The following is a 26561-nucleotide window of genomic DNA, read 5'->3' on the forward strand; positions in this document are numbered from 1 at the left end:
ATATCCAACTTTGTGAATTTCTTTCCTCCAGCCAGGTTTGCAAAGAGATCCTCTGTTTTGGGAATAGGATACTGCTCTAGTTTGGACACCCGATTGACAGTCAATTTATAGTCTCCACAGAGTCTTACCGAATTGTTCGGTTTTAAAATGGGTACTATGGGAGCTGCCCATTCTGAACATTTCACCGGCTCCAGTATGTTCTCTCTCAATAGACGGTCAAGCTCAACCTCTACCTTTGGCTTCATGGCATAAGGCACAGGTTGTTGTTTAAAAAACCTTGGCGGTGCCTCCTTGACTACATAAATCTTAGCTGGGGGGGCCATTAAATGTGTCAAGTTCCCCCTTGAACACATTCTCATGTTCACTCAACACTTCTTGCAAAGTCAACTGTTTGCCCGCATCTATTTGATGTACTGCTCCCCAGTCTAATTTAAGTTCTTTTATCCAGCCCCGACCTAACAGGTTTGGTCTGGTACCCGATACTATAACTACAGGTAGCTGTTCCACTGTGTCCCTGTGTTGCACAGTTACCTTAGCTGTACCTAATGTCGCTACTCGTTCACCTGTATATGTTTTAAGATGCAGGGAGCAAGGCTTTAACTCTGGAACTTTTGCACGGTTCCACAATTTTGAGTACTCTGCCTTGTTCATTATGGTCACGCCGCACCCTGTATCCACTTCAAAGTTCACCTTAGAGTCATTTACTGTCAGTTGCAATGTGATAGGACCCACTTTTGGAATGTTCTCTAACATGCTATACATTATGAACATGTCCTCTTCTTCCTCAGCTTCCCCGCTGATGTGGTGTGCTCCATGTTTTTTCACTTCTCTCCCTTGGTTTTGCTGTCCTCCCCCTTTTGGTTTGGATTCCTCCACAGGTGATTTCGCCCTGCAAGCTCGTTTTATGTGTCCTTGTTTCCCACACTTGTAGCACTTTTCCTCCAGAAACCGGCATTCACTCGCCAGGTGATCGCCCTTGCATCTATAAGATGCCTTCACATGCTCACGTTGTGGTTTCTGACGCATGTTCAACTTGTACACAACAACCTGACCTGCAACTTGCGTAGCATTAGCCCTGTCTGAACCCTGTATTTCTTTTACATCTGGTTCGCTGTCTCTATGGCTTGAGCAAGTTCCAATGCTTTTTCATAAGTAAGCCCAGTCTCGGATAATAATCTACGCTGCATTCGGTTGTCCATAATTCCGCAAACTTGCCTATCTCGCAGCATTTCCTTCAGGTTGTTCCCATAATTGCAATCTTGTGCTAATTTACGCAACACCGTTACATAGTCCATTATGCTCTCTTCTTTTCTGTTCCTTGAATTAAACTTGAACCGCTGTACAATCTCACTAGGCTTAGGGTTGAAATGTTCTTTTAGCAAGGCCACTAATTCAACAAATGATTTGTCTCCAGGCTTTTCAGGACTGAGCAGATTTTTCATCAAACTGTAGGTTTGGCTTCCCACTGAACTAAGCAGAATGGCTTTCCTTTTTCCGGCATCATTTATTTCATTTGCTTTGAAGAAATAACCCAACACTTCACAGTATTCCTCCCAGGTTTGTACTTGAATATCAAAAGCGGAAACCATTCCTACCGTGGCAGCCATGCTCTCTTTCAGCTTGTAGCTAACTTTAGCTCGTGATTTTGTTGTTTAAACGTCCAGGCAGACTTTTCTTCTTTATGCAGGGTCCTTTAGTTGCCTCGTCACCAAATGTGATAAATCCAGAAAGTGGAACAAGGAACTCAAAGAGGCTAGATGTTAGAATTAACACGAGTACTTTATTAACAACTGGGAAACACATTTACAGACAGCCTGCATCAGCATCCTGGCATTCCACCTTGTGCTGACCTATACAGGAAGCGAAACCCCTGACCGTAGCAGCAGTATTGGCTACAGCACCACCCGGTGGACAACCCCAACCATAACAACCCAGATCACTATACTCCTGGACATCAGATTCGGACGAAGACCAGCCGTGGCAGCAGCAGAACCCTGAACAACAGCACCACCAACTGCAGGAGCAACAGCAGGAGCTCCAAGCTGCTGCTCACCCACCTGAAGCTGCACAGGCCAGAAGGCGCCAGCGCATGGAAGCCCATCGGTGCAGGAGATACCCCCCAAAACAGGGTCTACAGACAGAGGATCAGCTACCTCTACATGACTGAGCAGCAGTGCCAAAGGTGGCTCCGACTTTCGCGAGAGGTAGCGGGTGACATCTGTGCAATGCTGCAGCAAGACCTGGAGCCCAGAGGAGCAGGTGGACACCCCTTACCAGCGGCCATCAAAGTCACCACCGCACTCAACTTTTTTGCTTCAGGCTCATTCCAGGGATCAGCAGCAGACATCAGTGGCATCTCCCAGGCGGCCGCACACACTTGCATCACGCAGGTAACCGATGCCCTCTTTCCATCGCGCACAATCACATCAATTTCTCCAAGGATCAAGCAAGTGTAACTGCGCGTGTGGTTGGGTTTGACAATCTGGCAGGCTTTCCAAGGGTGCAGGATGTCTTTGACCCTTAAGGCACCCCATCACAATCCAGGTATTTTTGTCAACTGCAAGGGATTCCACTCCCTCAACGTACGGCTGGTGTGTGACCACAAGAAGGAAATTTTGCATCTTTGTGCCAAGTACCCTGGCAGTTGCCATGACTCCTTCATCCTGCGCCAGTCTAGTGTGTCTCCGCTCTCCAGTCCGCCAGACCAACTTTTCGGATGGCTAGTTGGAGACAAGGGCTATTGTAGGGGATGGTGTGGTTGGCGCGTGCGCCCAGTCAGTTATGCCCCTGACTGTTTGTGAGCGGTTCGAATCGCTCCCATGCCCCTGGGTTCTAGACACCAGACTTAGGTACAGGCGGCGATGCAGAAAGGACTCGAGTAGACAGGTGGTTTGGATGTAAGAAAACCAAGATTTTATTGAAATAGAAGTTAACACAATCTTACGAGAAGTTACTAGTATAAAATTACAGGCAAATACAAAATAACTATACTTATACAGGGAATGGGGAACACACGGCACATCGAGGGAAAACAAACTATATTAACAATCCCCTTATCCTTATCCCACCCCCTATACCTAACTAGATTAAGCTATGAGGGGCCAGAATTCATGCTCACCAATCCAAAATCTGCTGAGTTCAAACAGCGGTGGGGCTTGGGGTTCGCTCTTTGTGCTCTCTGGGGCCTGCCGTCGTCACGTGGTCTCGGGGCGCTGCAAGGGCATCATCCAGGTACAAGTACCCCAAGGTTAAAGTCTTTGCTTGGGTACTTTACCTCGCAGGGATGATGGTTACTCTTCCTCGGGCGGCAGTTGGAGTTTACATGAAGATAGTCGTAGGTCGGCTGGATTGAAGGCCCGATTATTCGAAGCGTTCTTCAATCTTCTCCCAATTCGTCTCGTCTCACCTCGCCTCGTCTCGTCTCGTCTCGTCCCGCCTCGCCTGGCCTGGTTTGCCCGTGTCTGCCTGGTGCAATGCCGGGCGTTCCTGATGGGGTGGGGAAAGACACGGGCAGTGGCCAGGTGGCAAGCGCGAGAGGGGGAAAAGAGCAGCAGCCGCGAGGGGCAGGAGCAAGAGAGCGTCGGTTGTCGGTGGGCCTACAATTATACTCCTTTGGATGGCCCTTATCTGCGCGCCAAATCAGGTTAGTTCATTGTCCCAATCTTGGCGGGCTAGTTTAAATAATTGTAGCAATCTAAACTAACTGTTTTTAGATGGCCGTTGATCGCACCTACTGGCCTGATGTCTGAGCTGTATTATTAATGCATCTTAATCGGCCTGTCCAGCCTCAATGGCTTCCTTAAGCTGTTTCCGATTATTTATGCAAACAACTTGATTGCCTCAAGTATAGGCCTAACTGGTTTTGGTCTGTCTACGATTTGGCTTAATGCATATTCAGAGTTCTGTCTGCTTTTCAAAATACAAAAGTCCTTCTTCACAGAAACTGCATCTTAGGTTTCGATTTCCCCAAAAGCTGCTTGTGTCACAGAGTCCAAGCTTTTAAAATCTTGCAGACTTTCGGCCACGAGGTGCGGACGCCATCTTTGGGTACCCTTTTTAAAAAGTCCACGCAGGGTCCCTTTTATTAATAGTAACCTTTGGGGAAATGTGGAAATTTTGCGAATCTTACACTATCCCCTGAAGACGTGGCTAGACTTCGTTGAGGAGCCCATCCACCAAAGCTGAGGAGCACTACAACTCCAGCCACATTTCCACCAGATCCATAATTGAGCAAACCATCGGCTTGCTGAAGATGCACTTCAGATGCCTTGATAGCCCTGCAGTACTCAGCAGCCAGGGTCTCCAGAATGGTCGTGGTTTGCTGTGCACTTCACAACATGGCACAGCATCGTGGCTTGCAGATGCCTGAGGAACAAGTGGCTCATCACATAGCCTCCTCAGATGAGGAGGAGGAGGAGGAGAGTGACAACAAACGGCTTGCAGAGGCGCATCAACCAGCGGCGGCAGCATGCGAGCACATTGCTGCCCGGGATGCAAGGCACGCACTCCTCTTGGCCAGATTTGCTTAGCCTGCACAATCAAACACTTTTGCCTCGCATCTTCTTATCAGACCATCGACAATGGCCAAGAACCTGCGGATTCCTATCACTCTGACCACCATACTGACAATTGCAAGTCATCCTAAGCCCTCAATGTAGAAGTCCCATTTGTGAAATGACACACGCCATAACTGCAACAGTTTGCCATCAGAATTTTTAATGACAACAACTAACTGATGGTTTTTCAAAATTATACATAACATTACAGCCAAGTGACTACCCTTGTGACTACTTGTGCAGTATCTTCCTCTTACTCGTGCTCCTACGTGGTGCTTCCCCTGTGGCTTCAGCAGATGTGGAGGCCCCTTGCTCACTTTCTTGCTGCTCCTGTCTCGACACCTTTGGCGGGCCTCCTCTGGGGTTGCAAACCTGTGAGGGCTCGGCAACAGTCTGCTGCTCCTGCGGCTGTGCAGGGGTTGAGACGCCGATCTCAGTTGGGTGGGGACTCTGACCGAGGGCTTTGCAGTGGCATGGTCGTGTGAATGCTTGGAGAGGAGCCCCCACTTACTTGTTGTCTGCCACCAACATCCCTCTCATGGGTCAGCCCCACTTCAGAGCTAGCAAGTGGCTTGACAGCACCTTGCTGCACATCAGGGGGGCCATGAGGACCCGTTTCTGTACTGGAAGTCCTACTCCCGAGGACTTGCATGAAGGTCTGGTTTGTTTGCTCAATAGCTGACCATCGCTCCTCAAGAGATGTCAGTCTATTCTGAACAATTACCATGTTTTCCATACCCTGGCGACTAAGCTTCTCCATGGTCGTAGCCATCCTCTCCTCTACGGTAGCCAGCCTTACCATGGAGGTAGCCATCCTTTCCACGGAGGTTGCCATCCTTTCCGTGGTGATGCGGTCATGCGCCAATGCCTCCACAAAGGCTCTGCTCATGTTAGTGATAGACTCCTCCATTCGCTCCACACTCGCTGTCATAAATCTCATCATCGAGAAGCTACCTATGAAATAACACTGGACGGCCAGCTGGTGGCGCCGTCCAAGGAGTATAAATACTCGGGCGTTGGCCCCAGCTTTCCAGGGACATTTTGTAAGACAAGGAACTAGTGAAGTACAACTAGACTTCCATGTTCTGAAACAAGTTGATTAAAGCCTTGCTTTATACTCAAACCAAGTGCGTAGTGAGTTTTATTACGTCAATTTAATCAACTTGATATCGACTCCACACTTTGGGTGATTTCGGGAACAGCCAGCTACGACTCGAACCATAGAAAGGAACTCAGACAAGTAATCGATCCATCATGGAGAAACTACTCTGCCCCGCCCGTCTTGACCTGGACCCGAATTCACTTACAGCTGCTAAGGTATGGAAACACTGGTATTGTACTTTCAACAACTTCCTCAGGGTGTGTGGTGAAAATGTTCCTGATAAATTAGAAATACTTGCTAATTATGTATCCCCTCATGTTTGATTATATCGAAGACTGTGTAGACTATGACGCCGCTATCCAAATACTACAGCAGCTATATGTCAAGTCCCCAAATGAAATTTTTTCTCCGCATCTACTGGCCACAACTTGACAACAACCTGGGGAATAACTTGATGAATTCCTTCAGAAACTTCGCAGGCTCAGCAAGGATTGTAATCTTAAAGCTGTTACAGCTGAGCAGTACCAGGAGGAGTTAATTCGTGATTCCTTTATTAATGGGATTGCGTCTCCCTTCATACATCAGTGTCTGTTGGAGAATAAAACCCTCAAGTTACAGGCTGCCTATGACCAGGCATATTCTCTGGACATAGCAAAGAGGAATGCAGACACCTATCTTTTACCATGTGCACGGGCTGCTGCTATCTCTTTTAGTGACTCTTTCAATAGGCCTTGGGCGGAAACCCTCACGGATGACGACTCCAACCCGGCTGATGACAACCCTACCCTAGAAACCTACACTGATGACGACCCTGCCCTAGCGGCATCTTGGCAATCTGGAAGGAAGTGTTTCTTCTGTGGAGGAGCATTCCATTATCGGAAATTTTGTCCTGCTCGTAACGTGACCCGCAATCATTGCAGCAAGAAAGATCACTTTTCTAAGGTATGCCAGTCAAGAGCCGCTGTTAGTAAGAAAAGCCACTTTTCTAAGGTATACCGGTCGAGAGCTCCTGTTAGTTTTGCAGCTACTATCTATAAAACTGCTCCTCCCCCAAGAACCACTACTAAGGTTACAGCTGTCAAGGGTAAAACTGCCCCTCCTCCCATCACAGCTGTTTTTCCCCAAAGTTTGTCCCATGCAGCCACGAAGGTTTCAATAAATGGACACATTTTGAGTGCACTAATCGACTCATGCAGCTCTGAAAGCTTCATTAGTGAGCGGGCTGTCAGTAAGTTCAAACTGCGTATTTACCCCTCGGACAGGGAAATTGCAATGGCTCTGACGACACTGACCACCAATTCTTCCAGCTTTTGTCTTGTCGACCTTATTCCCAATGGCTGCACTTATTTCTCCACCCGGCTCGGGGTGCTCAAGAACCTATGCAGTGATGTGCTCCTGGGACAGGATTTCCAGAAACAACACAAAAGACTCACTTTCGAGTTTGGAGGGTCAAAGCCGGAGCTTACTATTTCCAAAATACCGTTTTGTGCGCTTTTGGCGGCTTCGCTCGACGAGCTGTCCTTGTTTGCCAATCTTTCCCCCCGATGTAAGCCCATAGTCACTAATTCACAACGATTCAGCCGAGATGATCGAGCCTTTATCGAGACAGAAATCTCTCGCCTTCTAGCTGACGGTATCATTGAGCCATGTTCATCTTCCTGGCGGGCTCAAGTCGTCATTGTTAAAAATCCTCTGAAGCAACACAAGAAATGTCTTTGCATCGATTACTCGCAAACTATTAACCAGTATACTGACCTGGATGCCTACCCACTACCACGCATCGATGACATGGTCAATAACCTTGCCAACTACAAGGTATTTTCAACTTTTGATTTAAAGAGCACATATCATCAAGTACCGTTAAAGGACTCTGACAAAAAGTATACGGCCTTTGAGGTCAATGGTCGGTTTTACCAGTTTTGTCGCCTTCCATTTAGGGTCACCAATGGGGTGGCCGTCTTTCAACGGGCAATGGATAGCCTAGTCAAACAGGAGAACTTAATGGACACTTTTCCATATCTAGATAATATCTGGTCATAACCAGAAGGAGCATGATGCCAATCTCCAGAAATTTTTTGACGTTCTCCGTCATCGCAATTTAACCTTAAATGAGTCCAAACCTGTGAAATCAGTACCATCAGTCAACATCCTTGGCTACTGGGTGGGCAACGGTGTCATCAAACCGGATCTGGAGCGACTTCGTCCGCTTCAGGAGCTCCCTCCCCCTATGAATCTCTGCTCTCTTCGTTGGGCACTCGGCATGTTTGCCTATTATGCAAAATGGATACCCCACTTCTCCGACAAGATCCAGCCCCTGCTTCACGCAAAGTCATTTCCATTGGAGGCAACGGCTATTTCAGCTTTCAACCTCCTCAAGTGACAACTGGAAAAAGCCACGCTTCGTTCCATTGATGAAAATCTTCCTTTCGTGGTCGAGTGCAATGTATCGGATGTGGCGATCTCTGCTACCTTGAATCAAGGTGGTCGACCCGTTGCATTTCTGTCCAGAACTTTGCAGGGCAGCGAGCTCCATTATCCTCCTGTCGAGAAGGAGGCTACGGCCATCATCGAAGCGGTACGTAAATGGAGTCATTTTCTCGCTCGTCGCCATTTCACACTTATAACCGATCAGCGCTCCGTGGTCTTTATGCTGGATAACCAGAAACGCACTAAGATCAAGAATAACAAAATACAGCTCTGGAGGATAGAATTGGCCGCCTTTGGATACACCATACATTATCGACCCGGCAAAGAGAATGTGGCCTCGGATACCCTCATTCTGCTCTTCTATGTCAACTTCGACTCTGGCGGATCTTCATACTGACTTATGCCATCCTGGCGTTACCCGTATGTTGCACTTTGTGCGATCTAAAAATCTCCCATTTTCTACGGAAGATGTGAAAAGAACGTGCTCCTCCTGTAAAATTTGTGTGGAGTTAAAACCGCAATTCTTCCGTCCATCGGATGGCTCGCTCATACACACTATGCAGCCTATGCAGCGACTCAGCATTGACTTTAAAGGGCCATTGCCTTCCTCAACGCGGAACACCTACTTACTGACTATGGTGGACGAATATTCATGCTTTCCCTTTGCTTTCCCCTGTCCCATTATGCTTACTTCCACAGTGATCAAATGCCTTGATCAAGTCTTTTCCCTTTGCGGTACGGCCAATTTCATCCACTCTGATCGGGGTCCCGCCTTCATGTCAAGCGAACTCAAAAGTTATCTCTCCCAACGGGGAATCGCCACAAGTAAAACAACACCGTACCATCCCATCGGTAACGGACAGGTTGAGAGATACAACGCTATCATTTGGAACGCTGTTTGTCTTGCGCTGAGGTCGTGCAATCTACCAGACCAGCAGTGGGAAACTATGCTCCCTGATGCGTTGCATACCATCAGGTCTCTCCTTTCTACTTCTACCAATGTCACACCTCATGAGCGATTCTTCAGCTTCCAGCGTCGCTCCACCCATGGGACGTCTCTACCGTCATGGTTGGCAGCTCCTGGCCCCGTGCTGCTCCGAAGATTCATCCGATCATCAAAAACCGATCCTCTAGTCGACGAGGTAGAACTTACAGACGTCAACCCCACGTACGCCCACGTGCGGTACCTGAATGGTCGGGAGTCCACCATTTTCGCTCCGGGACCTGGCTCCCTGCCCGACCGGTTCCGTGGACCTGACTGATGGAGGGACCCGCGGGGATGAGGCCGACACTCTGCGCTCCCCCGAGGATGATGCCCTACCTGGGACATCAAGGGATCTGCCGGCTGCCCCGCCGGATCCGCTCGGGGAGCTGAGCGCTCCCCGTGGGATGGCCACCCCGGGCCAGGACACCGGTCAATCTCCGGCTAACCAACGGGACGAAGCCAGTTCTGCGCCTGTGGGGACCCGCACCCGGAGTCACGATCTCCCCAGCCTCCCTCGGGTTGATCAGAGCAACACGGGCCCTGTCGATCCACCGGCACAGATCAAGCAGCCCAGGGACCAAGACACAGTCTGGGGAGACGTGCCTTCTGGCCATAAACAAAAATGTAAAAGACTGCGGCTATTCGTGGTCCGCCTAATCCGTTAAGAGGAAGTCGTCGGACTTCCAAATCTTTTAGGCAGGAAGAATGTCATAAATCTCATCATTGAGAAACTACCTATGAAATAACACTGGACAGCCAGCTGGTGGCGCAGTCCAAGGAGTATAAATACTCGGGCGTTGGCCCCAGCTTGCCAGGGACATTTTGTAAAGACAAGGAGCTAGTGAAGTACAACTAGACCTCCGTGTTCTGAAATAAGTTGATTAAAGCCTTGCTTTATACTCAAACCAAGTGCATAGTGAGTTTTATAACGTCACTCGCGGCGGCCCTGGAGACAAAACCTGCCAGAGACTCCTGTACCTGTTCCTGGAGTTCCAGCACCGCTCTCCTTCTGGATGGACCCGAAAGCACAGGGTCGACATGCAGCGGAGCCGAGCTGGGAGCATCCTGCGCCCTCCGATGAGGACTCTCCACTACTGTCCCTGTCTCCACCATCTGCTGATGCTCACTTATGAGCTGTGATACACCAGGTGTCAACTCTACTCTATGTTACAAAGGTCCCACCGAGGTGTGAGTGTCTGCGCTGGTGATGTGTGTGCTTAATTCTGCTGACGCAGCGCCCTTAGAGGTTGCAGCTTCCTCTGAGGAGTCTGGAAGCGCAGGCTCTTCCTCCTGGACAGTGGGGACAGGGGCTGTCGATGGTCCTGTGGGGGAGTAAAGGAAAGAGTTGGAGATGTGAGGTCAAGGTTACATGCACATTGAATAGTGCAGATGATCATAAGTCAATCTGTTAGAGCATCAGATTCATTATCAGTGACTCACGCAATGTCAATGAGAGAGATTCCAAACTATTCTGTCACCAGCTTGCTGTGATGCGCCTGCCTGCCCGTCCCCCACTTGGGAATCCTCCTTGATCCCGGCAATTTCCAGGGCCGCCTCCTCCGAGGTGGTGAGCTGGGCTACTGAGGGTGGCCCTCCTCCTGTCCTCGCTCTTTCCCTCTTATTGTGGGCTCTCTTTTCCTGCAATGAGGGACACAAGTGGAGTTTGAGTGAGAATGAAGGAGTGAGTGTAGAGAATCCATAGCATAGATGCTTAGAAGGAGACAAAGGGCCCTCCCTGTGTGTTGTAAGTTGTCATTACATCACAGTGATAGAGAGTGTGAGGGCTGCATGGTCGAATAGTTAGGTTAATGTGACCATAGAGAGAGAGGGAATGGGTAAGGGTGCAGGGATGTAAGTGTCAAGTGGGATGTGGAGGAAGAGGTTGGTAAAGCTGAGTGCTGGTGAGGAGAGGGGATGAGGATCAGATTGAGGGTGATGGGAAAGTCATACTCACACACTTCCAGTGCGCAGAAGGTCATGAAACCTCTTCCTGCACTGCAGCCAGGTTCTGCAGCACATAGACATAGAGTTGACCTCCTGGGCCACTTGCATCCACACAGCTTTAGTCTGTTGGGGAGCTTTCTTCCTCCCTGAAGAAGGGAAGAGCACCTCCTTATTTGCTCTTGCTCCCTCCACCAGAGCTAGCAGGGCGGCGTCATCGAACCGTGGAGCACACTTTGGCCTACTGCTGGACATAGTTGCTGAATGAAGCGATCACAGCAATAGGCATAAAGTTTGCCGTCTCCAGAAGAAGCAAGGCTGCTTGCAGGCCTTAAATCCAGCAGCTTGGATGACGTCATCGGAGGTGACTTTCAGGGTGGAAAGACTAATTGGGCCAGGGGTTTCCACACACTGGAAATCAATTGCCCAATTAGGGGAAAATCGCACTTTTTTCCCACATCACACTGGAGTCTGGTTCAGGACTCGAAAAACACCTGACACGCCCCCAGCCCGCCCCAATGGCAAAATCGAGCCCACTAACTCCCTCATTTTAAATTGGCTAAAATGACAGATAGTTGAATTTAATAGGAACGTGCTAGGTGTGAATAAGAGAAACTTCTTAACACAGGGATTTGTTAGGCTGGAAAATTCACTTCCAGGGTTAGTGGTTGAGGCAGAATCTATGTCACCATTCAAGTTTAGATTGGATCAGTGGATGAAGGGAAAGAGGTTGAAGGGATCTGGGAATAGGATGGGTAAATGTCATTAGAACTATACACTCACGTGGAGTATAAACGCCAACATGGATTGGGTGGGCCGAATGACCAGTTTCCGTGTTGTAACTTCTATATATATCACACAGTGTCATTTTCAGGCTATACCATTTGCTTACCAGCCCAAATCAGGCAGCCTGCCTTAAATTGCAACCGATTTCTCCCTACAGTAGAAAATGAGCATTCTGACGTTTTATACCATACCAGTAGACTCAACAACAGTGATTGATTACGCGATGGATTCATTCTGAACCCAGCTCTATAGTGCAGCCACTACCAACAGTACGGCTCTACCATAGCTTCTGAATGTTGGAGTGATCTTAATCGATGAACAAGGAAACTGGCTTAAAACACTGCTCATAATTCCTCCTGGAACAATGTCATATAAAAATAAATGACACCAATTCCCATCTCACTGGAAATACTTGCTGTAATTATCTTCTTTCCCGTCTTTGACTCCTTTCTGCTGTGTTCCTCTTCTCCATGCTTCGTCCCTTGCTCTGTCACCCACCATAATTTTGTGATGACGTTCTCCAGCTCTGACACCCTCCACTTCCCAACATCAACTTTATCCCAAACGATTTCTGTCTCCTGCTTTCTGTCCTTTGCTCCCTGGTACTTTGTACAACATAGTAAGCCAGGTCAGAGTAAGCCAGGTTATGGAGAATGTTTACTATTAATTGCGAAATTAAGGTGAAAAGCCAACGCCAAGGTTACAAAGAGTATGATCAGAAATAGCGGCTTTGTGATGCCACACTTGCATTCTAAAAGTGTAGCTTATAGGGCGAAAGGAATTCTGTGGAAGGAAAAAAATTCCACCGTTTTGAGCTTCTGGGAAAGTATGAGTTAGTGTAGGATACAGTGCGATGAGTCCTAAATGCAACACATTGAGGATACAGAGAGCAGGGAGTGTGTGTAGGATCATGTATTTGGAGCTTAGGGAATGTAACAGAATGAGAGAGGGACGATATGTAAGCCATAGAATGTTAAACGCTCTGTATCCAAGCTAGGGCTACAACTTTAAGAAGTTATATAAAAGGCAATATTGCTTTAAGAAATCATTGCCTTTAATCAGGAACGACTCCCAGCCTGTAAGAATAAAAGGCAGGAAAATGGTTCCGTTGTGAGAGGAGTTTAGAGAGGTAGGCGTGCAAGTAAAGACACAGCATGTGGGTGAATAACCCTCACTTGTTTTAAGATCTAGTCTGCGTGTCCAGTTGACCACTGGGTCCTGGACCTGCATTAGCATGTTACAGGAGAAAGAAAAAGGAAAGTTTAGAAGACTATGATCAAATAGAGAGAGAGATGAGGAGATTTTATAAAACATGTATGATTATTTTTACATTTGTGGAATGACTAAATGCCACCCTTTTGTGGGTTGTGGACAGCGTGATTATTGACATCTTAGGTTTTACTGAGTCTGACTTCTCCTCAACTGGCCAGTCACTGTTTCATGATTCAACCAGTGGAAGGTACACTGTTAGCTGGATGAGATGGTCAATCTTTTTTTTTTCTCCCCTCTTCCCAGGTAGAATTTTCTACTTCTCAATAGACTCCCAACTGAGACTAGTGCCCAGGGTTAGCACCGATAGTGTCTGATTGGGAAGTTGGTGCTGCTGCTGCTGTTAAGTGGCCAAGACGTGTTCTGGAGATGCTGATAACTTAACTGCTCCAGATGGTCTTGGCTAGTGAAACATCTGTCATCAAGTCTCATAGGACACTGCATTTCTGTGAAACATGTGTATATGTGACATCACATTAAATGATGTCATGTAAACGAAGATTTATTGGAAACAAGGTATCCTACAACACTCCACAACAGCTGCTTAACTCCGTGACCCACTTTATATACAACTCCAGATAGTGGGAATGATGGCCTCATCTCTCTGATGGTTGATGAAAAATCTTATGCCATCCTGTTCAGCTGTTTTGGGTGACTATGCAATATCTTAAATAGTTTGCAGTCGATGCCAAATTGACTTTGCAAGGGCTTTCATGAAAGCTATTCTTACAGTTCTAATCAAGAGTGGGTGTACTTTATTCAAACTGCATGGTAACTTTAACCCGTTGCATATTATTTCGGGGAGAGAGGGGATGGTATTGTATTTCCAAGATGTAAAATGAAATGCAATGATCAATGTGTGGATAAATGGAAAGCAAGAAAAGCTCCAGAAAAATGCTGCAATGCAATTCCAGAAATGTTGGGATCTGGAGGAAATCATTGAAAAGGAAATGAAGACCATTCATGCCTTGCAAGCGATTTGTCAAAGCTCACATGTTTGCTCCTCTCGACTGTATTTATGGTGACTGTAAAGTCTGTGGGTTGTGCAGTTAATAAATACACAGACTTCAGAAGTAACAAACAAACAGGTCTTTACTATTCGAAGGTCCGGGCGAATCTGCCCCAGAAATCCTGCTACAACACTTATATACTGGTGTGGTCACTATCGGTATTACAGTATACAGAAGCCAAACAAATAGTGCCACACCTAAAGTAGTTCCCTTAAAGGTGAACGGTTACATTCAATAGTTCCCTTAAAGGTAGACGGGTACATACACTACAATCCTCCCTTTTTAGCTTATTACTTACAGAGTCCCCATTAAACATACATATTTTCAACTTCCTATAAAACAAATTACAGCTATAATCTCGGTGGAGTCAATGTCATATAAAACAATTTACAAATATAATCTCGGTGGAAACAGTTCACAGATTCAGTCTCTGATCTTGACTCGTTCCGAACAACATTTCTTTGGGGTAGCCGGTTCACCTGGCTAGCGTGACTCCTCCATAGCCTTTTTCTTGACGTAGCAGCTTGAACTTTCGTCCTGTTGAACCAGCAGTGCGGACTTTGACAACCAACTGGCTGTCTTGACATTTACCAGTTTTTCAACTAATTTAGCTCCTTTCGTAATGTCCCGCCTGGAATGGTAGAAGTGCTAATATTTTAGACAGTTATTATCTTCTGCTTCTTCTTTTTCTTTTCTGCCTTTTTGAAACTCTCGGAGCTCCTTTCTCGGCTGCCAGCTGTAGCGCCACCAACTCTCTATGTTCCTTAGACCTTAAGTGCTTCATCCGGATTTCAGCACTTTGAGAGTTTTCATCACAAGCTGGGCAGACCACATCCTCATAATATTCAGTGTCACTCAACAGGTCATGGTAATATTCAGGTTCGTCCTGAGTTAGGCCAGCGAGAGAGACTTCTTCTTCCTCCTCACCCGTCTGGACGTTAGCTGACGGTGGTTCCTTCCCTAAACATCTTTCTTGAAAAGCCTTCTTCATGCATTCATATTCATCCCGCTCTTCCTGGGTTATCTGCCATTCCTTCATGACGGACCTCATTTGTGAGTTCAATACCTTCCTTTCCACCGGTAATTGCGTTATCAGGCTATTTAACCCTTCTACTGAAGTAACGGTTTCCACCTTCTTCTGTTCACCTTGACATGATTCAACGTACTTTTGGCATCCTTGTAAAATTTGTGTTGCCACCTCAGCTATCTCCGTGACTTTTGAGAGCTCCGAACTCGTTCCCCCTGAAGATTGAAGCTCGTGTTCAGATTGTTCCCCTTGTAGAGTCTTGTCCTTCAGCATATGAAGGAGTTGGCCGACCGTTAACTCTTCCCTGGGAACACGGTGGATCAGAGTCTTCTCCATTTCATCCACCTCTTTCTCCAATACTTCCACCTTACGTTCCTCTTGAACTTTGGCTTTCAGCGCTCGGAAAAGTTGTGCCCTGATGCTCTCTAGTTCATGTTCAGGGACCATTCTTACAGTGTCCTGTTCTTCCACTGCAAGGATTCCCAGTTGAATCTGTTCTTCAAGTTGTTGAACCTCAGACATTGCCGCCTCATATTTGTCTTGGGTGTCCTTCAATGTTTTTATAAGTTCTTGGACATCCTGTCTTTCATGCTCTGCCATGATTTTCACCTCTAATTGCTCATCTATGGATGGAGCTTCTATCGATGAGTCTGTCTTGGCCTTGAGCTCATCAAGAATTTCCTGCAGCCTTTGGACTTCTTGCTCATGTTCAACCTTTAGTTGTTCATATGCTTCTACTGAAACTAGCTTTTCGGAGGCTGCCGAGTTAACCCCCTTCTGAATTGTAGCCTGGGCCTGTTCATACTGTTCTTTCAACTTCTCACACTCTGCTTGTAAGGAGTCGTAAAGAAGAACTGGAATAAAATCCTGGCTCCCTGAAGATTCCTCTTCCTTTGGTTCATTCTGTAAATATTCTAGTTCCTGAACAGCATCAGGGGAATGTGATTGGTATTTGACCATGATGGCTCTATGGTCGCTCTCTGCTTGAGCTAGCTGTCTCTGTAGTCTTTCCAGGTTCCCCCATTCGGTGTCCCAGAACTTTTCCATATTTTTCATCTCCTGTACGAGACGATCACTCAACTGTTCTAATTGTTGTCGTACTTTGACATAAGTTTGCGTCCGAGCTCGGTGTTCTTCCGTCATGGATGAATCCTTTGCTTGAACAGGCTCAGAATTCTCTGTCAACCTGGAGTTCTGCTCTGCAGCTTTATTCTTCTTGGTACCATAAGTCCTTCTGCCTGTCTTCGTTTTCGACTTGGTCTTATCATCATCCATTTCAGAATCTGAGCTAATAGCTTGCACCGAGTCCTCCCTCATTATGGCTTTTAGGTAATGCCATTCCATGTCTATTTTCTTAATCCACTCCCGTCCTAGAAGTGGTGGTCCTCCCTCAGGTAATACGTACAAGCTCATTCTTGGGTGTTCTTTACCCCTATCTCTCACCTTGACTCTTATTTTCCCCACGGGGTATACGTTATGCCCCGTGTATGTCTGTAATACGAACTTGGTATTTCTTAAAGGTATGTGAGAGAATAGCCGGTGGTAGTCCCTTCGGTTGATGACTGATAGAGCTGATCCAGTGTCCAGCTCCATTCTTATTTGGACTCCAGCTATTTTTAGTATGACCCAGATGGCCTGTAGATCCGTTTCTTTACCCACATTGTGGATTCTCAGACTACCCAGCTCCTGGTTGTTTGGGTCTGAGTCTGAATTCTGTTCGTCTGAACTCTTCTCAGCCACCTTGTGTACCTTGTTGTACTTTTCTGGTGGTGGCTTCCTTTGATTATTGATCTTTTTCCCGGACCGGCATACCTTCGCGATGTGACCCAGTTTGCCACATTTCCTACACTCTTGGTTCTTAAACCAGCATTGATTCTGGTCATGCGTTGTCTTCCCACAACGGTAGCATTTTGTTGTGCTTGAAGTAATTTGGTCCACCCCGAGTGCCGCCGCCTTTAGTTGCATTTCCGCCGTTCCTTTCGCTGCGGCTTCGTGCGATGCAGCTATAAGGACAGCCCTGTCCAGTGTGAGGTCATTCTCTTCCAGTAGTCGCTTCTGCGTCCCTTCTTTGGACAATCCGCATACGAACTTGTCCCGCAGCGCTTCTGTCAGATTCCCTCCGAACTGGCAGTATTTCGCTAGCCTACGCAGTTCGACCAAGTATTCCGCATTGCTTTCGTCTTTCTTCTGCGTTCTTGCGTAGAATTTGAATCGTTCAGCCAGCATCAGCGGTGTGGGGTTCAAGTGGTCCTTCAGCACAGCCACAATCTCTTCGAAGGTCTGATCCGCTGGTTTATTTGGTGCTATTAGATGCTTCAAGAGCCCGTATGTTTTTGCCCCCATCGAGTTTAGTAATGTTATCGCCTTGTCGTCTTCCTCTATTTTGTTGGCTTCGCAATAGATCTCTATGCGTTCCACGTACGTGGCCCAGTCTTCTATTTCAGAATTAAAGTCGTTAATATTCCCTCGCTTAGGCACCTTTCTTCCCTTGGGAGCAGCACCAGTATTTCTTATTTATTTATTTGTTTCTAAGATGGCGGTTTTCCCGCGAAATCGGCGGTTTCCCGCTCTTTCCTTCTCTCCCCGCCCACTTCAATGGCGGTATGTCAATCAAGATGGCGGTTTTCCCGCGAAAATGGCGGTTTCCCGCTCTTCCTTTCTCGCCCCGCCCACTTCAATGGCGGTTTCCCGTTTCTGGCGTCTTCTCCGCCTAATGGCGGCTTCCCGCGTTTCTTCCCGGTGGAAGGGGTACGCTTCCCCCTCAGCGGACAGGTTCAGCCGCTGGCTGGCTACCGCACAGCTCCCCTTACTCGGCTATGTCTTTTCCTCCCGCCCGCACGGCTCTACCGGCGCTGGGTACACCCCGTTAGCGGAGGACAGTTCAGCCGCTGGACTGGCTCTCGCGCAGTCTCTCTCTCCGTACCCGGCTCTGTCTCTCTCACCCGCACGTTCGATGCTACCGGCCCTGGGTACCCCGTTGGTGGAGAACAGCTCACCGCTGGACTGGCTCTCGCGCAGTCTCTCACCCCGTTTTCGGCTGTGTCTCTCACCCACTCCCGCACGTTCGGTTTTGCCGGCTCTGAGTACCCCGTTGGTGGAGAACAGCTCAGCCGCTGGACCGGCTCCTCGCAGTCTCTCTCTCCGCACCCGGCTCTCACCCGCACGGTTCCCGTTCGCCTCCCCAGCCCTCTCGCAGACCGGTGTTTCCCTCCCCGGCTGCGGCTGGGTTTCTCTTCCCGCGCCTACTCGCAGGCTCAGCGCTTCGTGGCTGCGGTCGCTGCCCCGATTGTCCCGCCGATCGCGGTCCGGCTGTCACCCGACGCCATTGGACCCGACTTTTGGCCGGCACAGCTCCCCCTCGACCGAGGTCGAGTGCTCTGCCCTTATCCTCCGGATACTTCTACACCTTCCCCTACTCACAGTTTCGTCGGCCGCCTTGTTTCTTGCTGGTCGGCTCACTCCGCACCGTGGCAGAAGGGTAGTCAGTGCCTGTTGCTGATACAGCTTTTGTTGTTAGTCTTCCTGCTTTCTGTTGTTGCAGCCTCGTGTTTTCTTTTGGTAGCACGACGAGGGCGGTTGTCTCTCTTCGACGCTCTTCGTTGCTTTTGGTAGTCTTGCCGCAGGGTACGATCGGACTCGTCGCCACTGTAAAGTCTGTGGGTTGTGCAGTTAATAAATACACAGACTTCAGAAGTAACAAACAAACAGGTCTTTACTATTCGAAGGTCCGGGCGAATCTGCCCCAGAAATCCTGCTACAACACTTATATACTGGTGTGGTCACTATCGGTATTACAGTATACAGAAGCCAAACAAATAGTGCCACACCTAAAGTAGTTCCCTTAAAGGTGAACGGTTACATTCAATAGTTCCCTTAAAGGTAGACGGGTACATACACTACAGTGACCAAGAATGAAAGCAGCAGAGGTGAGAGTTTTCCAAATGACTGGTGCTGTGAGCAGGAGGGAATCGGTAAAGAGTACTGTCAGGGCAATAACTGTGTCAGGGCAGTAACTGTGTCAGGGCAGCTGAGGCACATTATTAAAGGGGCAGTCCAATCGAGTTTACCGACAGCAACTCTGGCGATGAATATACCCAGGTGTACCAGGGAGCAGACCCAGAAAATGGATATTACATATTATATAGAATTATATATTACGTGGAAATTACAGCACAGAAACAGGTCATTTGGCCCAACAGGTCTATGCTGGTGTTTATGCTTGACACGAGACTCCGCCCACCTTACTTCATCCACCACATCACCATATCCTTCTATTCCTTTCTTTCTCGTATACTTATCTAGTTTCCCATTAAATACATTCGGCCCATCGTGCCTGTGCCAGCTCTTTGAAAGAGCTATCCAATTAGTCCTACTCCCCCTGCTCTTTTTCCTTAGCCCTGCAAATTTTTCCTTTTCAAGTATTTATCAAATTCCCTTTTGAAAGTTACTATTGAATCTGCTTCCACCGCCCTTTCAGGCAGCGCATTCCAGATCACAACAACTCACTGTGTAATTGTTTTTAATCTTCATCTCCCCCCCCCCCCCCCCCACCCGCCCTCCCTGCCTCCCTGGTTCTTTTGCCAATTATCTTAAACCTGTGTCCTCTGGTTACCGACCCTCCTGCCAGCGTGAACAGTTTCTTGCTGTCTAGTCTATCAAAACCGCTCATCATTTTGAACACCTCTATTAAGTCTCCCCGTAACCTTCTCTGCGCTCAGGAGAACAATCCCAGCTACTCCAGTCTCTCCACATGACTGAAGTTCCTCACCCCTTCACTTGGTGTTGGTGGCTGCTGCTTATCAACTGCACGTTTTTTTTTTCCCCAAAAAATGTTTGTATTAAAAATTAAATTGAACTGTCGGCTGGGATGGCAGTAAGGGGATGAGCAACTGCCCTCGGTGTCCTGATTTTAGGGAGATTGGACAGATTTCCCACTCCTGATCGCAATCCAGCCTCTCTGCTCAAAGTGCGTGTGCATGAATCCCGGGTGAAGGCTTGGATCCTAAAACCAACAAATTAACAGCCCCATTGAAACAGGTGTTAAAGGCAAAGTTTAAAAAAAATTATAATGTGTAATATGGAAAGCGTGGAGTAACAGGACTCCAGGACATTGTTCTACAGCACATTCAATTGGTGAATACCAAGGGGTAATGTCATATATTACTGCAGCATGGAGTTGTATCTAATGATTGCTGGGGGCGAGGGATGATAAATAACCTTGTAATGTTCCATTGTTATATATCCAGCATTGAAAATGGTATCAGCTTTTCACTTCTCAAATCCTAAATTAGTACTTCATTTTCATTTTTTTTTTTTGCTTTGCAGATTCGATTTCCAATACTCTACATTAAGAGAGAGTGATGGAAGGACTTGCGGTAAAGTGAGCATGGATGGACATCCTGGTATGGTAATGCTGGACATATTGTTTGACTTGCCATGTATTTAATCACAGGAACTGTTAATGGAAACTGAAGGGATCCCTTGTGTGCTAGTGAAGAGCCAAAGGGCAAAGCAGGGCCGCAGATGATGAATCCGCGCACAGAGAACTCTAGATAATATTGTAACAGCTTTTCTGAAGTGAATGGCGTAGATCTTGACTTCATGCGATGATGTAAAACGGGCGATAACGAGTCGGCAGCTCGTGGTACATCCCTCCCGATGCATTCACTTCAATGGGGAGAGATGTAAAACAGGCTGGCGATTCACTATCACCCATTTTACATTATCGCACAAAGTCAAAACCTACCCCAATCTCCTCACAGAGCCATCCAAAAAAAACACACTGAATATTCAGTGTTGGGACAAACACACATTAGGATTTCAGCGAAGCCAACAGTAGGCACTTCATCAGTTTCATACTGCATTCAGTTCAACTGTGCAAAAACACCCAGCGGTAGCATTCCAAATTCTGCCCGTCTAAACCTGGGTTGTGTTTGGAGGAAGCGCTTTGCTAGGATCTAGTACTGGTGGTTACAGGTCTGTTGCTGGTAGCAGTGGGAGCAATCTGAGCTGATGTGCATTATGCAATGTTAAAGCGTGTTGACTTTAGTGCAGTTTTTGTAAAGTCTTACATAGGCGCTGATTTGGGGGAGAAGGTGCAGCAAAATTAATTATGGGGTGCAATGTCCCAATCCAAAACCAGGGGCAGGAGTGTTAATATTGGGGTGCAATATGGGACTAATTTGGACAGCTCTTTCAAAGAACCGTCGCAGGCACAACAGGCTGAATGCCCCTCTTCTGTGCTGTAAGATTCTATGGGGGAAATATTTGGTTGCTTTGCGCCTCCCGTTAGCGCCTTAAGAGGGTGCTAACGGAGCACAAACCAACTAGTGCCCGGGTGCGGCTCCGCCAACACCTCCCGTGAAATTTAGCGGGATGTTAGCGACAGTGGTAACCATTAGCGCCCCGCGGCGCTGCGCCGCCGCCGATGACATCATCACCGTGCACAGCACCCCAGCCTCGATCTTTGGTTGCCGCCCCCTGACTTACCGCCAGATGCTCTGTCTGACGGGGTCAAGGGGGCCTACCTGTGGCCGGAGTGGCGCTAATTAAAGGCGAGGTGCCGGGCGCCCATTTTTGGTGCTGGCCACTTGCCAGCACCTGCCCCCGTTGCCGTCCCCGGCCTCCTGAACAGCCTTCCCCCCACCCCCCCCCCCCCGCGGAGTGCCGGCACTCCGATCCCTGATGGCCCAGCTGGGCCCCGGGTCGCACTGCACAAGGCCCCTCCCCTTTAATGAAGGGAGGGAGGCCTGCAGTACCGCGGCATGGCACCGCGGCATGTAGTGCCGCGATATTCCCTCACAGCGCCTCAAGAGGGAGGCACGGTGCTTCCAGTAGAGCCCCGCTTCCCTCTTGGGGTGCTACTGGTGAATTTCGGCCACGTGGGCGCTAATTTTTTTGGGGCACTAAAAGTTAGCGCCCCAAAGGGGGCGTGACTCAATTTTTCCCCCTATGATTCTAATACCCCCCCAATCCGAAACAAGGGCAGCAGTGTTAATACTGGGGGGGGCAGGCAATGACCCAATCCAAAGCAATTGCCTTTATCTCGGTCAGGACTGGCTCACTGTCTGAACTTCCCAGTAGGTGCTCCACTTAAGGTAGGTATCCAGTTAAATCAGCCTATTTCAATTTCCGTCATTATTCGGAGTCAGCACACTAGTCGCCGCTACACCCCGGAGTGCGGGAAATTCAAGTGGCCTGATTTAAATAGTTGCAGAGGACAAGTTGTGTTCACACAGCGAGACCTGCCCAAGGCAAAGGATCTGTTGAATCTGATCACTGGGCAAGCAGAGAAATGTAGGCAGAGTATCAGGTGGGGAGAGACGGGCAGAGCATCATCCCAGGTTTCAGCTGTGGCTCAGTTGGTAACACTCTCTCCTCAGAAGGTTGTGGGTTCAAGTCCCACTCCTAGACAATTGAGCACATAATCTAGGCTAGTACTGAGGGAGTGCTGCACTGTCGGAGGTGCTGTCTTTTGGATGAGATGTTAAATCAAGGCCCTGTCCGCGCTCTCAGGTGGACGCAAAATATCCCATAGCACAATTTTGAAGACTAGCAGGGGAGTTCTCCCCGGTGTCCGGCCAATATTTATCCTTCAACCAACACCAAAAACAAATTATCTGGTCATGATCACATTGCTCTTTGTGGGATCTTGCTGTACACAAACTGACTGCTGCATTTCCCAGCATTAAAACAGTGACTACATTGCAAAAGTACTTCATTGACTGTAAAGCTCTATGGGATGTTGTGAAAGGCGCTATGTAAATGCATGTTCTTTCCTTTCTTTTTCTTTTAAGATCAAACAGCTGGCAGAGTGAAGAATAAGGTCACAGCACGAAGGAATGGGCGATCAGGGAGCTGAGAATGAAGCAGGGTCTGTATCTCTCTCCCATGTTTGAAGCTTATGCAGTGTATTGTACCAGTATGCACAATATGCCTCGTGGCAACATTGAGCACACGTGCCTCAACTGCTGCAGGCTGTGAACGAAACCGTGTGAGTTGAAGGATGTGTGTGTGTGTTCTGTGTGTGCGTGCGTCCTGCAGCACTCTCTCAAGGCCAGATCTTTGAGATTGTGGCTGTATTGTCAGTAGTAGCTACAGGGAGAAGAATTGAAGGCTATCAAAATATTGTGCTAACAAGGGTTCTATCTGAAACGTCAAGGTGTCCTCTCTCATTACAGATGGTGATGGTCCCTACTGTGCTAGTCCAGCATATTCTGCTTTGAAATCAGATCTGCAGCATTCAGTTTTTTTGTTTCCTTTTTATCACCTTATAAGATGGCCCTGAATTTTTTCGGGCTCCTGTATCCAGAACCCACTGGGAAACAGCAGGTTGTTTCGGGCCTGTGCCATTTCCTGGGCTCGGAGAATCCCTACGCTGGGAGTTCCCGCTTCCCCGGCTCAGCCGGGACCGGCCCAGCAATGGAGGCCCGTACGCTGAATTAAGATGAGGTGTACCTGCTTCCAGTAAGGTTGCCAACTCTGGTTGGACATATTCCTGGAGGTGGCATCACATGACTTCCTGCCTCCAACCGCCCCGCCCCCACACTCCCACCATTGGTCGCCCAACATGTCCATAATCGCAGTGCACGGCCTCCCCACGGTTAGTTGGGAAGCGAATAGACCCGACTGGATGAATCTTGACTGTCACTCGAACAGCCTTTTTTCCATGTCCAATATTTTTAGAACTTGTAAGCAAAATTGTTCAAAGAAAATTTTAAAATAAGCACAATTTTTTATTGCCCTTGTGATTTTTTTTCTCCTGTGTTACATCGTTATATTATTACATCGTTAAATGGAACTACTTGTTACATCGTTATATGGAACTACTTTGGTTAGTGTATTTATATTGCTATGTGGCACACTGAAGGGCAGTGCGCAGTGCAAGGTCGGACATCTTGTATCACTCCGCACCATGCGGCAGCAACATCATAAAAGCAAGAATACAACTGAGTGAAAGTTATAAACTAAATGAGTTAAAAGTGTCTGTATTACATAGTAATCAGAACACAAGGAGACACAACATGGTGGCAGCGGTATAAGTGAGTACAACTTGTGCCATACGAACTACGAATAAGACGAAAAGTGAATATATGAGCTGATCGTGAGTGCCGGTGTCTGTGGTGATTGAGTGTGAATCGTACGGGCAACTAAGATGGCGGCTGCCACTGCACTGACTGCACAAATGCAACCCCTCATGAACTGGGAAGCTGACAATATGGTAGAGGCATTCCGTAAGTTCAAACAGAAATGTGACCTTACATTCAAAAGCTTCCTGAAGGGTACTGCCAACGAAGAAAAGGTTAGTTACATTCTGTTGTGGACAGGAGAAAAAGGTCTAGATTTGTATAATAGCTGGAGTTTGACTGAAGAGGAAAAGGAAAATCCTGTGACAATCTTTGAGAAATTCAGCAACCATCTAGAGCCTAAATCCAATCACCGTATACACAGATACAAATTTCAGAGTCTAAGACAGGAATCCGGTGAAACAGCTGACAATTTCCTGACAAGGCTGAGAAATGAAGCCAGCAAGTGTGCATTTAAGGAAATGGAGGAAAGGCTTGTGGACCAGCTGATATGGGGGTCAGCGCATGCAGAGCTACAAAAAGCCCTGATAGGGAAAGAAAAGCTCAAAATAATAGAGGCTATAGATACTGCGAGAGCTCATGAAGCCATGAAGCAGCAAATGAGAACGCTGATTTCTCAAACGGCTGACATGCGGACGGCTTCTGAGATGGACAACAGAGTGGATACAGTGAGAGAAAAGTACAACACACAAAGACATGCACATGACAACGGGAGAAACATGTGCAGAAACTGTGGAAGACCGCACGATTATACAGACAGGAGGAAATGTCCAGCATATGGAACAAGCTGCAATGCATGTGGCAAACTAAACCACTGGGAAAAGAGGTGTAGAACGAAGAAAGAAGGAACATACATCAAAAACAAAGGTGGACAGCAGAACCAGGGAAGAAACACAATATCCATGCCATGGATGAACAGGATGATGATGATTATGGTCATGACAATACACTAAACATCGAAACCATAAAGGTACTGTGATAAAAATGATAACTTCCGGGAAGTTATGTCATCACTTCCTGTGAACTATGAACTATGAACTGTGTACATAACTCACTTCCTGTCATATGTCACTTCCTGTTGGACTGGTATAAATACTGGTCTGTTCAGTATTGTAAGAGGCTTCTACCAGAGGCATGGTAAAGACCTCTCGTGTATATAGTGTGTTTATAAGTTACTTAAAGCTTACTTTAAAGTTACTTGATGGTAAGTCTCCTTTTTCTTACATCAATTTAAGTAACTTAGTATTTACACTGACAAATACTAGACCTTCAGACAAACTCGGAAGTTAAGGATCCAGGGAACCACCCATCATGGAGAAAATCCTTAGACCTATTCGTCTGGACTTGGACCCGAATACACCAGCAGCTGGCAGGGTATGGAAGCATTGGTATCGTACTTTTGAGAATTTTCTGGATGAATGTAAAGCGGATGCTCCTGCTAAATTGAAGATACTTGTCAATTATGTGACCCCAAAAGTGTTCGAATATGTTGATGACTGGGATAATTACGAAGAGGTGCTTCGGGCACTTAAGAAACTGTATGCGAAGACCCCAAATGAGGTCTATGCTAGACATCTACTGGCCACAGCCCGACAAGGGCCAGGGGAATCAATTGACGAATTCCTGCAAGAACTTCGCAGGCTCAGCGTAGATTGTAACTTTCAGGCAGCCTCAGCTGAGCTGTACCGCCAAGAAATGATTTGTGATGCTTTCATCTGCGGGATTGCCTCTCCATTTATACGCCAGCGTCTACTAGAAAGTAAAACACTTGAGCTACAAAAAGCTTTTGACCTAGCTTGTTCACTGGATTTGGCAAAGAGAAATGCAGACCTCTATCAGCTGCCCAGATCTCGATCTGCTGCTGTAGCTGCAACCAGACAATTCAAGCGGTCTCAGGTGAACCCTATCATGGGGGAATCTAATTCTGATAATTCTGATGAAGAAGAGGAGGATGACCCCACTTTAGCAGCCTCTTGGCAATCTAGGAAGGAATGCTTCTTTTGTGGAGATGCTTTTCACCCTAGGAAAACCTGCCCTGCTCGCAATGCAATCTGCAGTTATTGCGGGAAAAAAGGACACTTTGCTAAAGTTTGCCTATCAAGGGCCTCTACGAGGGCCAATCCAGCTAAGGCCTACCGAACTGCCCCAATTAGGGCCTATCAAGATGCTCCAGCTAGGACCTATCAAGCTTCCTCTCGAGCTCTCTCCCGAAGAAGCACACCGAGAGTTTTAGCCACTCTCTGTGCAACGACACCAATTACAGCTGCTTGCCCACAGAACCTGTCTCATGCAGCCACAAAAATTTCAATTAAAGGGCATACCTTAGATGCCTTAATTGACTCAGGAAGTACTGATAGTTTCATTAAGGAACA

This window comes from Somniosus microcephalus, chromosome 16 (assembly GCF_052327205.1).
Source record: "Somniosus microcephalus isolate GS21.2 chromosome 16, FLI_Smic_1.0, whole genome shotgun sequence".
In the NCBI taxonomy this organism is placed as follows: domain Eukaryota; kingdom Metazoa; phylum Chordata; class Chondrichthyes; order Squaliformes; family Somniosidae; genus Somniosus; species Somniosus microcephalus.